Source organism: Podarcis bocagei, assembly GCF_964188305.1.
Source record: "Podarcis bocagei genome assembly, chromosome: W".
Taxonomy (NCBI): Eukaryota; Metazoa; Chordata; class Lepidosauria; order Squamata; family Lacertidae; genus Podarcis; species Podarcis bocagei.
In genome coordinates, this window is record NC_138131.1 from 64,259,911 (window position 1) to 64,274,411 (window position 14,501).

General features: G+C 46.2%; 1 pseudogene across 1 annotated transcript in view; it reads left to right on the top strand.

Moving 5' to 3' along the window:
* Positions 1-2,012, top strand: part of LOC308578205 (protein CIMAP1C-like) — a 797,869-nt pseudogene extending 795,857 nt beyond the window's left edge. Inside the window, exon 6 of the transcript in view lies at positions 1,541-2,012. The product of the transcript in view is annotated as a protein CIMAP1C-like (transcript). The remainder of the gene's footprint in view (positions 1-1,540) is intronic.
* The last annotated feature ends 12,489 nt before the right edge of the window (positions 2,013-14,501 follow it).

The following is a 14,501-nucleotide window of genomic DNA, read 5'->3' on the forward strand; positions in this document are numbered from 1 at the left end:
AAAGGGATAAGGCACAAGACTGCTGTTTCTGCAGAAGCATGGAACAGAAGTGTCTGTGTGCAAGTGAACAAAGAATTGTAAAATGGCATGAAGGCACAATTGCTGAGTTCACATTTGCCACATGAGTATTGGGCGGAGTCGATATTGTGTTATTGTTAGTCTTGATTGAGAAAGGTTTCAAAAGATTTGGGAAGTTCTCCTTTTGAGAAGCTGTTCCGTAGAAAACCTTTTGTTGCCCATTTTAAGGTTTTTGGGTCTCATGTGAAGACAGAAGCTCCAGGTGGAGTAAAGAATGCTAGAGGCATTTTTGTGGGTTATGAAAAGGGTCTCTACAGAGTAATTTTGTCTGAATCTGGTCAGGTGATTCTCAGAAAATTTCTAGAGAGTGCTCCTGAACAGGAGAGAGTAATTGTTCACACATTTCCCACTGAGGACAATTCAGATGTTGATGATGATTTTACTGATTACAGTGGTACTCAGAGTGACAGTGATAGCTCAAAGAGCTCAGTTGACACAGTCATTGAGAGGAAATCTCACACAATGGCTAGACCTTCACAAATGAAGGATGAACCACTGTTTACTATTGGAACTGGTTCTCCAAAGAGTCCTGAGACTGAACCAGTGAGCAAAGAGGATCAGCACCTCATACGTAGGTCTGAGAGAGTTACAAAGGGTGTACCACCCAAGAGGTATTCAAAAGAGTTTGCTAACTTAGCTGTTGCATGTGTTACTATTGTTGACAAGTCAAGACAGGTTGAAGCTGTGTCTAAGTCAGAGACAAAGACACAACAGGGAGTTGCTAAGTGTAACACTACATTCCCTAGCCAAGGTAATGCAGATGCACTCATTCCTTGGAAGTCAGACTACCAGAGAGGTACACTGGGGAAACCAGTGGCGGGTAGTTCCAAGGGTGGAACTGAAACAACAGGGGAGTGTTATATGTATAACAACTGTTTGTTTTCTTCTCTGGATCACGCTTTGCTCGCAGCGCACATTGATTCATATGGGGGAGTATGTTACGATATAGAAGCAATGCGGCCGCGAGCTGGTAGCTTGAAAGCAAAACATAATGGGAATGTTGGGACTGTTCCATGGGAAACAGAGGGACAGTCAATTCACAGTGCAGAGGGCGCCGGAATTAGCTGAGAGTGTAATATGAGCTGTACAGGAAGTACAGGTGGAGTTTGTCTCTCGGCTGTTGGAGTTTGAAGAGAGCAGTCGTGTTTTTCTGTAACGCTGCAAAGACAGAAATAAAGGCATGTAAATAAGTTTCTGTCTATCTCTTTCCCCTGCCGGGGGGGGGCAGGAAAGAGGGGTGTGTTCTTCTCACGCTGAGAAGGATCGCCTATCGCGACCTAGCAATGCAGACAGGGAGGTCATCAGGAGATCAAGCCAGGTGCCTGGAGAGTTGCCAGTTTCTCCTGATAAAGGCTTGATTCCCAACAGTATCCACAGGTTTATCCACATGCTCGACAGTGGGGAGCACCAAGTGAGGGGTGTCACCTCCTATCTGCTCTTGGCTTGCCGTTATATCTTGTACGCCTGCCCCAAATGAGTACTACGTGGAGAAGATACACCCACTTGAAGAGTCGAATGCACCAGCGTACACTATGGGCCTTCGAACGCACTACTGGGTGAGCAGCCCAAACCCAGCACCCAACCAATACACCCTTCCACAGACACTGGGTCCAAAGCTGCCTGTCAAACCTGCAGCTCCCTGCCTCTCAATGGCATCCAGTGCCTCTGTGTGGGGCTATGCTAAAGACCTGGTGAGAGGGCCTGGCCCGGCAATGAATACCATACCTGAACCAGATGTTTACCTGTGCCACCAGCCATCCTACAGCATCTCCCAAAGGTTTGCTTCCTCCAGCAAGAACTATACACCAGGACCCCCTGACTACAATGCGGAGCTGGTCACCACCGACAAACCCAGAGCCCCACAGTTCAGTCTTGGGATTCGTCACTCTGAGTATTCTCATGGCACACCTCCAGTTTGTTTACTCAAAGAGTGAGGGTGGACTCACAGGCCACAGAGGTGACTTGCCCCTTTGGGTAGACCCACCTCCAAATAATTCCATTGTGACACAGTGTCAGGAAGCAGGTGTAAATAGCTTGTTTCAGAGGGAGAGATTCTGATGAACTTTGAACACGTTTGGGCTATGCCAGGGTCAGGTAATTGGGGAGGGGGACTAGATAGCCCTCCTTGGTGAGACAGGGGGTCTGCCTTGGTTCTTGGCAAAATCCTTTCTCTATCCTTCCTCCTTCCAGTGTGCATTACTAGTGAAGTGTTTCTCACCCCACCACTTAATTCGCTTTCTGTTACAGAAGATTATTGGGAAGAAGGCTAAAATGCTCTTTTTGCTCATATAAGAAATAGTTTTATAATTTTATAAGTATTACCTTTTTTTTTTTACAAAGCTCCATAAATATTTATTTTCCTTGCTACTATTCTATTTACACTGAGAATGAAATGCAAAATGAGAGAGCTGTTTTTAATATTGTGTTTTACCAGTGTGTATTGAAGAGCCTTCCAAAGAGTGAATTTATAGGGCAGTCTATGTAACTTGTTTACATGTTACTTGCTTTGCGTAAGTAAGTAAATAAATAAATCCAATTTAGATCGCAGTTTTGGATTTTGTCAGCTTGGGATGACTAATGTACCTTCTAACATGCCTATCATCAAACCACATTCATTATGCTCTCAATTGATAAATGTAGGCTACATTGATTATGTTTATGAGCTCTGTGCATCCCTTCCCCCTCCATACCCAGGTGATTCAATGTATGAAAGGGAGAGTGAGACTGGGCTGCTTAGGTATCGTTTTCTATCCTAACCTCTTATTTGTTGCATGCAGCACCATTTCTGTTCTGCTACAGTTTGTCTCCTGCCAGCAAATATGTTATTTGTCTTGTCTGCTGGTGGTGAAATTATGGCACTTCACATCAGTCTCAAGGTTGAGGGTGCCTCTTGCCCACAACACATACACAGAATTTCCTCTAAGAGAAATGCTGGTTCTTAGCTCTCTCCTCCTAATCTAGATGAGCACCACAAGCCAAAAACCACTTTCTTGGGAAGAAGACTCACTGAACTCACTCACTTCACAATAAGAATGCGTAAGAACCAGGCTCTAAACTGCCTTTTTTCAATGTATTATTTATCCTGTAACAGGAATGTTTTCCCACTATTCTATTCTTCTATAAACCAGATGGGAACTAAGCTGACCCCCTTTCTCTCATTTGTTTGCTGCTCTTGCTCCGTGTATCATTTTTACAGCACTTCCAGCCAACTTTATCCAACCTCTTTGCAAGTGCATGAGTGAAATATTATTATTAATATTAATAATTCAATTTTTTTAATAATCTTTTAGCAAAAGATTTCAGGGTGGTGTACAACATTAGGAACACATTGTTGTTGTTGTTGTTGTTTAGTCGTTTAGTCGTGTCCGACTCTTCGTGACCCCATGGACCAGAGCACGCCAGGCACTTCTGTCCTCCACTGCCTCCCGCAGTTTGATCAAACTCATGCTGGTAGCTTCAAGAACACCATCCAACCATCTCATTCTCTGTCGTCCCCTTCTCCTTGTGCCCTCCATCTTTCCCAACATCAGGGTCTTTTCCAGGGAGTCTTCTCTTCTCATGAGGTGGCCAAAGTATTGGAGCCTCAGCTTCACGATCTGTCCTTCCAGTGAGCGCTCAGGGCTGATTTCCTTCAGAATGGAGAGGTTTGATCTTCTTGCAGTCCATGGGACTCTCAAGAGTCTCCTCCAGCACCATAATTCAAAAGCATCAATTCTTCGGCGATCAGCCTTCTTTATGGTCCAGCTCTCACTTCCATACATCACTACTGGGAAAACCATGGCTTTTACTATACGGACCTTTGTTGGCAAGGTGATGTCTCTGCTTTTTAAGATGTTGTCTAGGTTTGCCATCGCCTTTCTCCCAAGGAGCAGGCGTCTTTTAATTTCGTGACTGCTGTCACCATCTGCACTGATCATGGAGCCCAAGAAAGTAAAATCTCTCACTGCCTCCATTTCTTCCCCTTCTATTTGCAAGGAGGTGATGGGCCCAGTGGCCATGATCTTCGTTTTTTTGATGTTGAGCTTCAGACCATATTTTGCGCTCTCCTCTTTCACCCTCATTAAAAGGTTCTTTAATTCCTCTTCACTTTCTGCCATCAAGGTTGTGTCATCTGCATATCTGAGGTTGTTGATATTTCTTCCGGCAATCTTAATTCCGGCTTGGGATTCATCCAGCCCAGCCTTTCGCATGATGAGTTCTGCATATAAGTTAAATAAGCAGGGAGACAATATACAGCCTTGCCGTACTCCTTTCCCAATTTGGAACCAATCAGTTGTTCCATATCCAGTTCTAACTGTAGCTTCTTGTCCCACATAGAGATTTCTCAGGAGACAGATGAGGTGATCAGGCACTCCCATTTCTTTAAGAACTTGCCATAGTTTGCTGTGGTCAACACAGTCAAAGGCTTTTGCATAGTCAATGAAGCAGAAGTAGATGTCTTTCTGGAACTCTCTAGCTTTCTCCATAATCCAGCGCATGTTTGCAATTTGGTCTCTGGTTCCTCTGCCTCTTCTAAATCCAGCTTGCACTTCTGGGAGTTCTCGGTCCACATACTGCTTGAGCCTTCCTTGTAGAATTTTAAGCATAACCTTGCTAGCGTGTGAAATGAGTGCAATTGTGCGGTAGTTGGAGCATTCTTTGGCACTGCCTTTCTTTGGGATTGGGATGTAGACTGATCTTCTCCAATCCTCTGGCCACTGCTGAGTTTTCCAAACTTGCTGGCATATTGAGTGTAGCACCTTAACAGCATCATCTTTTAAAATTTTAAACAGTTCAGCTGGAATACCATCACTTCCACTGGCCTTGTTATTTGCAGTGCTTTCTAAGGCCCATTTGACTTCACTCTCCAGGATGTCTGGCTCAAGGTCAGCAACCACACTACCTGGGGTGTACGAGACATCCATATCTTTCTGGTATAATTCCTCTGTGTATTCTTGCCACCTCTTCTTGATGTCTTCTGCTTCAGTTAGGTCTTTACCACTTTTGTCCTTTATTATGGTAATCTTTGTACGAAATGTTCCTTTCATATTTCCGATTTTCTTGAACAGATCTCTGGTTCTTCCCATTCTGTTGCTTTCCTCTATTTCTTTGCATTGCTCGTTTAAGAAGGCCTTCTTGTCTCTCCTTGCTATTCTTTGGAAATCGGCTTCCAGTGTCATAACTTTTATATGCCTGTTGTCTTTGTCCATGGAGTTTTCTTGGCAGGGATACTGGAGTGGCTTGCCGGTTCCTACTCCAGGTGGATCACGTTTGGTCAAAACTCTCCACTATGACCTGTTCATCTTGGGTGCCCTGCTCGGCATCGTTCATAGCTTCTCTGAGTTCTTCAAGCCCCTTCGCCACGGCAAGGCAGTGATCCATGAAGGGGTAGGAACACATTACAAAACATCAATGAGCAGGGCAGCAGTTGAAAAAGGAGCAAAAAGGGTTTTCTTGTGTTTGTGTGTGTGTGTGTTTCTTTGTGGCTGATTAGCTGTTCTCCCTTTGCAAAGGTCAGAGGGGGCAGGGTTTCTGTTGAGGCAGGGGATTAGCTGTGGGAGGAGCTTATCAGACCTAGCAGGGCAGCAGTTGAAGAAGGAGAAAAAAAGGTTTTCTTGTGTGTTTCTTTGTGGTTGATTAGCTGTTCTCCCTGTGCAAAGGTCAGAGGGGGCAGGGTTTCTGTTGAGGAAGGTGATTAGCTGTGGGAGGAGCTTATCAGACCTAGCAGGGCAGCAGTTGAAGAAGGAGCAAAAAGGGTTTTCTTGTGTGTGTGTGTTTCTTTGTGGCTGATTAGCTGTTCTCCCTATGCAAAGGTCAGAGGGGGCAGGGTTTCTGTTGAGGCAGGTGATTAGCTGTGGGAAGAGCTTATCAGAGCTTGCAGGGCAGCAGCGTGCGCAGTTTGATCCATCGTGTAGATTTAGGGAAACTAGTCTCAAACGTTTGTTGGGGGAGACCTAGGGTTTTTTTATGGGAGGAGTTATTTGTCCTGTCTTCACGCTTTTTATGATGGAGGACCGCTGTAGCCACCCCCAATGACACATTCTCAAGATGGAGGGTGAGGGAACAGCTGCAGTCGCCTGCGGTTCCTGCGCAATGTTTGCCATCTTGCCAAAGGTTGCAGGCAGCTTTACCTGTAGCAATTGCATGTTGATTGCCCTCTTAAAAGACAAAGTCCAGCAACTGGAGGAACGTGTAGCTACGCTCCAAAGAATTAGAGAGCTGGAGCTCTTCTTGGAAGCAACAGAGCACACCGTCTCCACCAAGGAGGAGACAGGGGACTCCCCTGAGAAGGAGGCTAGTTCACCAACACAGGAGCCAGATATATGGAGAAACGTGACTCAAAGAAGTAGGAGGCCCAGGGTTCGCTCTGATTGTTTAGAAATACACAATCACTTTGAGGTCCTCTCCCCTAGCATGGAAGACGAAGAGCAGACTCCATTTGAGGATCTCTCCCTCATTACAGTCGATCAGGTATATGAAGACGAGCAGCAAAGTCAGTCCTCAGGGAATGTGCAGGCGACCTTGGAATGGACAGCTCACGGAAGAACCCCGACCAAACCTAAGAGGAGGCGTGTAGTGGTGATAGGGGATTCCCTACTGAGGGGAACAGAAGCAGTGATCTGTGGGCCTGACAAGATGTCTCGGGAAGTGTGCTGACTCCCCGGGGCTAAGATCCAAGATGTAACTGAACGACTGCAAGGAATCATAAAACCCACTGACAAATACCCCTTCCTCTTGGTTCATGTGGGAACCAATGACACTGCAAGCAATAGCCTCCAGAAGATCAAAAGAGACTACGAGGCCCTCGGCAGGAAATTGAAGCAACTAAATGCACAAATTGTCATCTCATCTGTCCTCCCAGTTGAACGACGTGGCCCAGGGAGAGAGGGGAAAATAGTGGAAGTGAACAGCTGGCTTCGCAAATGGTGTAGACAGGAACGGTTTGGATTCTTAGATCACGGACTGCAGTTTCTTGAAGATGGACTTCTGGCAAGTGATGGGCTGCACCTCACAACGGTTGGGAGAAATGTTTTTGCCAAGAATCTCAGAAACCTCATCAGGAGGGCTTTAAACTGACTAATGTGGGGGAGGGAGACAGTGCTCCTGAAGGTAGGAGTCCATCAATTGATGAAGATGATCATCCAAATGTCATAGACCAAATGGAGCAAACAGCACGCAGACCTAGTGGTGGGAGGAAAAAATCCTTAAATAAGAGACACGGTGGAATGATTAATGGACTTCAATGTCTGTACACTAATGTGCAAAGCATGGGAAATAAACAAGATGAGCTTGAGCTCTTGGTACAACAAACTACATATGACATAATAGGCATCACTGAAACCTGGTGGGATAAGTCCCACGATTGGAATGTAATAATGGGGGGATACAATCTATTTCAGAGAAACAGACCAGACAAGAAAGGAGGAGGAGTGGCGTTATATGTCAGGGATGTGTATACCTGTGAAGAGATCCAAGATTTAGAACCTCAATGCCAAAGTGAGAGCATTTGGGTCAAAATTAAGGGAGAGAAGAATAACAGGGACCTCATTGTGGGAGTTTACTATAGATCCCCAAGCCAAACGGAGGACATAGATGATGCCTTCCTGGAACAGATGGCCAAGCATGCAAAAGGAAGGGAGATAGTAGTAATGGGGGACTTCAATTACCCACATATTTGTTGGATGTCAAACTCAGCCAAGAGCATACGGTCAAACAGATTCCTCACTGGCCTTGCAGACAACTTCATTGTCCAGAAAGTGGGAGAAGCAACAAGAGGAACAGCCATTTTAGATCTGGTCAATACCAGGGAAGATTCTGGAGTAGATCAACAGCCATTTTAGATCTGGTCAATACCAGGGAAGATTCTGGAGCAGATCATTAAGCAAACAGTCTGTGAGCACCTAGAAAGGAATGCTGTGATCACCAATAGTCAGCATGGATTTCTGAAAAATAAGTCTGAAAAATAAGTTTGAAAAATAAGTCTGAAAAATAAGTTCCCTTCATCTACCAGGCTTGTAATTCTGTCAAAAAACGAGATCAGGTTAGTCTGACACGACTTATTTTTCAGAAATCCATGCTGATCTGCTCCAGAATCTTCCCTGGTATTGATGTCAGACTGACTGGGCGGTAATTATTTGGGTCCTCTCTTTCCCCCTTTTTGAAAATAGGGACAACATTTGCCCTCCTCCAGTCTGCCGGGACTTCGCCTGTTCTCCAGGAATTCTCAAAGATGACTGCCAGTGGTTCTGAGATCACATCTGCCAGTTCTTTTAATACTCTTGAATGCAGTTCATCTGGCCCTGGAGACTTGAATACATCTAAACTAGCCAAGTATTCTTGTACTATCTCCTTAGTTATTCTGGGCTGTGTTTCCTTTGCTGAATCATTTGCTCCAAATTCTTCAGGTCGGGCATTGTTTTCTTTATCAGAGAAGACTGAGGCAAAGAAGGCATTGAGGAGTTCAGCCCTTTCTGTGTCCCCTGTTTGCATTTCACCAACTTCTCCTCTGAGTGACCCCACTGTTTCTTTGTTCTTCCTTTTGCTACGAACATACCCATAAAAGCCTTTTTTGTTGCTTTTAACCTCTCTAGCAAGCCTGAGTTCATTCTGTGCTTTAGCTTTTCTGACTTTGTGTCTACACGTGCTGGCTATTTGTTTGAATTCCTCTTTGGTGGTTTCCCCCCTTTTCCATTTTTTGTACACATCCTTTTTTAATCTTAACTCAGTTAAAAGTTCTTTAGATAGCCACCCTGGCTTCTTTAGGCACCTTCCATGTTTCCGTCTCATTGGTATTGCCTGACGTTGTGCTTTTAGTATCTCCCTCTTAACAAACTCCCAGCCATCATGAACTCCCTTTCCTTTTAGTATTACTGTCCATGGGATCTCACCCAGCACTTCCCTAAGTTTTATGAAGTCGGCTTTCTTAAAGTCAAGAAATTGAGTCCTAGTATGCTTGGCTGCTCCTTTCCGCTGTATAGTAAACTTCAGAAGAGCATGAACACTCGCGCCGAATGATCCTTCCACTTCTACCCCACTAACCAGGTCATCAATATTGGTTAGGACCAGATCTAAAATGGCTGTTCCTCTTGTTGCTTCTCCCACTTTCTGGACAATGAAGTTGTCTGCAAGGCCAGTGAGGAATCTGTTTGACCGTATGCTCTTGGCTGAGTTTGACATCCAACAAATATGTGGGTAATTGAAGTCCCCCATTACTACTATCTCCCTTCCTTTTGCATGCTTGGCCATCTGTTCCAGGAAGGCATCATCTATGTCCTCCATTTGGCTTGGGGATCTATAGTAAACTCCCACAATGAGGTCACTGTTATTCTTCTCTCCCTTAATTTTGACCCAAATGCTCTCACTTTGGCTTTGAGGTTCTAAATCTTGGATCTCTTCACAGGTATACACATCCCTGACATATAACGCCACTCCTCCTCCTTTCTTGTCTGGTCTGTTTCTCTGAAATAGATTGTATCCCCCCATTATTACATTCCAATCGTGGGACTTATCCCACCAGGTTTCAGTGATGCCTATTATGTCATATTTAGTTTGCTGTACCAAGAGCTCAAGCTCATCTTGTTTATTTCCCATGCTTTGCGCATTAGTGTACAGACATTGAAGTCCATTAATCATTCCCCCGTGTCTCTTATTTAAGGATTTTTTCCTCCCACCACTAGGTCCGCGTGCTTTTTGCTCCATTTGGTCTATGACATTTGGATGATCATCTTCATCAATTGATAGGCTCCTGCCTTCAGGAGCACTGTCTCCCTCCCCCACATTAGTCAGTTTAAAGCCCTCCTGATGAGGTTTCTGAGATTTTTGGCAAAAACATTTCTCCCAACCGTTGTGAGGTGCAGCCCATCGCTTGCCAGAAGTCCATCTTCAAGAAACTGCAGTCCGTGATCTAAGAATCCAAACCGTTCCTGTTTACACCATCTGCGAAGCCAGCTGTTCACATTCAACATGAAGGACTGTCAGACTTTGATCTTTGGGGTTGGCTACTCAAATTAGCCAACCCCAAAGATTGTCGAAGGCTGGCTTCGACAACTACTCAAAGGGATCGTTTTGACCCTAGGCACCTAGGGTTTTAGACCCCCCCAACTGTCAATCACTGTGCTCTGCAGGAAAAGGCCTCCTGCAGATACCCTCTTATTAAGAGGTGTGTTCTGCAAAATACAGGAGTCGCACCTTTAGTTTTGTGGCACCTGGCCTTTGGAATGCCCTTCCCTTGAATATTACATTTAGCAGGAGCTTGGACTAGACGACTCTACAATTTTGTGATTCTATGACTGGAGAGGTGCCACCTCTTTTTGGTACCAGTTGAAGACCTTCCTCTTCCAACAAGCCTTTTAAGATTAAATATTTCCCAGTCTGCATCTCTACTGGAATGGTATGTTTTTAAGAGGTTTTTATCATTTTATCACGTTTGCTGCCTTGGGCAACTTTGGGATAGAAGTTTAATAAACAAAAAAAAAAAAAAAACCAAACAAACAAACAAATACATTAATAAAAAAAGTCCCTGACAAGAATACCACTGAATGCAGGAAGAGCAGAGGACTGGAGTTACAGGAACTAATTCATCTTTTTCTCTCTTAGTCCACTTCTATTTTACTTTGATCCATTTTTAAATCTGTGAGTCCTTTGATTCCCTTTGTCAACAGAATCGATTTTTGGAGCAAAGGGTGAGCTGCTGAAAGGAGAGCTATTTATTTTTCCACTATTTATTTTTCAGGTTTCTGAGATTCTTGGCAAAAACATTTCTCCCAACCGTTGTGAGGTGCAGCCCATCACTTGCCAGAAGTCCATCTTCAAGAAACTGCAGTCCGTGATCTAAGAATCCAAACCGTTCCTGTTTACACCATTTGCGAAGCCAGCTGTTCACTTCCACTATTTTTCCCTCTCTCCCTGGGCCACGTCGTTCAACTGGGAGGACAGATGAGATGACAATTTGTGCATTTAGTTGCTTCAATTTCCTGCCGAGGGCCTCGTAGTCTCTTTTGATCTTCTGGAGGCTATTGCTTGCAGTGTCATTGGTTCCCACATGAACCAAGAGGAAGGGGTATTTGTCAGTGGGTTTTATGATTCCTTGCAGTCGTTCAGTTACATCTTGGATCTTAGCCCCGGGGAGTCAGCACACTTCCCGAGACATCTTGTCAGGCCCACAGTTCACTGCTTCTGTTCCCCTCAGTAGGGAATCCCCTATCACCACTACACGCCTCCTCTTAGGTTTGGTCGGGGTTCTTCCGTGAGCTGTCCGTTCCAAGGTCGCCTGCACATTCCCTGAGGACTGACTTTGCTGCTCGTCTTCATATACCTGATCGACTGTAATGAGGGAGAGATCCTCAAATGGAGTCTGCTCTTCGTCTTCCATGCTAGGGGAGAGGACCTCAAAGCGATTGTGTATTTCTAAACAATCAGAGCGAACCCTGGGCCTCCTACTTCTTTGAGTCACGTTTCTCCATATATCTGGCTCCTGTGTTGGTGAACTAGCCTCCTTCTCAGGGGAGTCCCCTGTCTCCTCCTTGGTGGAGACGGTGTGCTCTGTTGCTTCCAAGAAGAGCTCCAGCTCTCTAATTCTTTGGAGCGTAGCTACACGTTCCTCCAGTTGCTGGACTTTGTCTTTTAAGAGGGCAATCAACATGCAATTGCTACAGGTAAAGCTGCCTGCAACCTTTGGCAAGATGGCAAACATTGCGCAGGAACCGCAGGCGACTGCAGCTGTTCCCTCCCCCTCCATCTTGAGAATGTGTCATTGGGGGTGGCTACAGCGGTCCTCCATCATAAAAAGCGTGAAGACAGGACAAATAACTCCTCCCACAAAAAAACCCTAGGTCTCCCCCAACGAACGTTTGAGACTAGCTCCCCTAAATCTACACGATGGATCAAACTGCGCGCGCTGCTGCCCTGCAAGCTCTGATAAGCTCTTCCCACAGCTAATCACCTGCCTCAACAGAAACCCTGCCCCCTCTGACCTTTGCACAGGGAGAACAGCTAATCAGCCACAAAGAAACACACACACACAAGAAAACCCTTTTTGCTCTTCCTTCAACTGCTGCCCTGCGAACGGCGATCTGGCACTTCTCCCTCTTTACCTTGAGCGCGGCCTCCTGGAACCTGGTCAGTACGGTGTGGAGGCGCTCGAACAGCTGCTGGTGTGAGTCTGCGGACACCAAGACATCATCAAAATATGGTACCATGCCCGGAAGCCCTTGCAGGAGACGCTCCATAAGGCTTTGGAAGATCCCAGGAGCCACATTTACTCCGAACTACAAACGGCGGCAACAGAATGCCCCTCGGTGGGTGACGATTGTCGGGGCTTCAGCGGTGGCATCATCGACGGGCAGTTGTTGATGGGCTTGGGCAAGGTTCAGCTTAGCAAAGACCTTACCCTCATCCAAGGAACGCAGCAGGTGTTGAACAATAGGAACCGGGTAAGCGTGCTGCTGAAGTGCCTTGTTGATTGTGCACTTGTAGTCGGCGCAGATTCTCACCAACCCATCCGGCTTGACAGGCGTGATGATGGGGGTTTCCCACTTGGCGTGGTCAACTGGCTCCAAAACTCCTTGGGCGATCAGCTTGTCCAATTGTTCATCCACCTTAGCCTTGAGAGCAAAGGGAACCCGGCGTGGCTTTAGCTTGATGGGGGCGACTTGTGGATCAAGGCTAAAGGAGATGGGCGTACCTGTATATTGCCCCAAGTGCCGTCAAAAACCTCAGCAAAGTCTTTGACCAGATCCTCAGTCTCTGCGTTAGAGATGCAGTTGATGCTGGTGACTTCCATCAAACCAGTCTAGCCCTAGGAGGCTTGGCCGCTGACCTTCGACCACCACCAGTCAGAGCAGGCCTGAAAAATCCTTGAAGGTGATCTGGAACCGGCCAACGCCTACCACGGGAATGTTGTTTCCCTGGTAGTCTCTCAGGTGTACACGGTGAGAGTCGAGTTGCCTTTTAGACACTCTGGGTACCAGTCTTTTGATGGTGCTCCAAGACACGATGGACAGGGCAGACCCAGTGTCAATCTCCATGTCACATGGAGCTCCTTCAATGAGCACCGTGACGTTTAGCTTGCGTCGCGTAGGCGAGTCGGTTTGGCCAATAGTGGTTCCAGACGGGCAGTGGCAGTTGGTGAGAGCGAAACAGCTTTCCTTGGCGGACTGGAGTGAAGACTTGGACTTGTGAGGCAGTGAAGGGGGGGTGCCGGACGGAGCCAATCGGCAGACCTTAGCAATGTGGCCCCTTCTGGAACACTTCTGACAGATGGCATCTCTGAATCGACACTTGGCACGGGAATGGTTGCCTCCGCAGCCGGCATATTCCGATTGACCTTTGGACTTCTGTTGGAACTTCCTGCGCTCCCGCTTTATCTGGTGCACATCATCGTCTTCACTGGAGGATGCCTCATCACTGCTGGCCTCTTCATGATGCACTGGAACTGGCTTCCTAGCAAGACGTGGGCTGCTGGCTTGAGGATCAGCAGCTTCCGAGGCCACGGCCTCCTCAATGGCTTTCTGCAGCGTGAGGTCTGGTTTGGCGAGGAGACACCGTTGCAGACAGATGTCCCGGACCCCGCAGGCGAATCGATCCATCAGGGCATCGTCTAAGTCTCAGAACTTGCAGTGCATTGCAGCCTGTCGCAGGGTGGTGGTGTAGTTGTTGATTGACTCCCCTGCTGCCTGGTTCCGGTGATAAAACGCATGGCGGGCAGCAATCTTGGATGGCTTTGGCGCGTAGTGGTTGCGGAGCTTCTCTTGAATCGTGTCCCACGGAGCTGCCTGGACTGCTTCAGGTGCAAGCTGCTTCAGGTGCAAGCAATGCTCAGGCCATCTCAAACACCTCAGGCCCACAGAGGATTCTTCTTTCTATGTAGATGGAACCCAAAACAACCTGTTTTGCTTTGTTTAGCCTTATTACACTTCGCTTTGCTATTTGTGGGTGAATGAACAATTTGTTCAGGACCTGAGACAGTGGTGGGCAACCCAAATTCCCTTCTAAATTCCCTTCCTGGCAGGAACTACATGGTACAGCGCTGCAGATCTATGCTCTGCATTCTTCAGTCTCCCTCTAGCCCCTGAGAGTCAATTCCTCTTTGCCTTCACCTGGGGACCTAGTTAACTAACCTGGACCAGACTACCCCAGGGTTATGCGGAATCACCCGCTATATTTTCTGCAATATTACACCAGGATTTACAGGATGTACATCTGTCTGGTCTACCTATCTGCTCTATGTAGACAACATTTTAATATGTTCTACCAGCGAGGAGGCGTGTAAATTATTATATTTTTTTAATAATATTTTTTATTGCATTTTTTCCCAGATAAAGACACAGTCAGATATACAAAGAAACAAGAACAAAGAGAAAAGAAAAAAGAAAAATTCGTCATTTCAGAACTTTTTTCAATCTTCTACCGGACTTCCCCACATCTCCCTCACCATGCATTCTTAA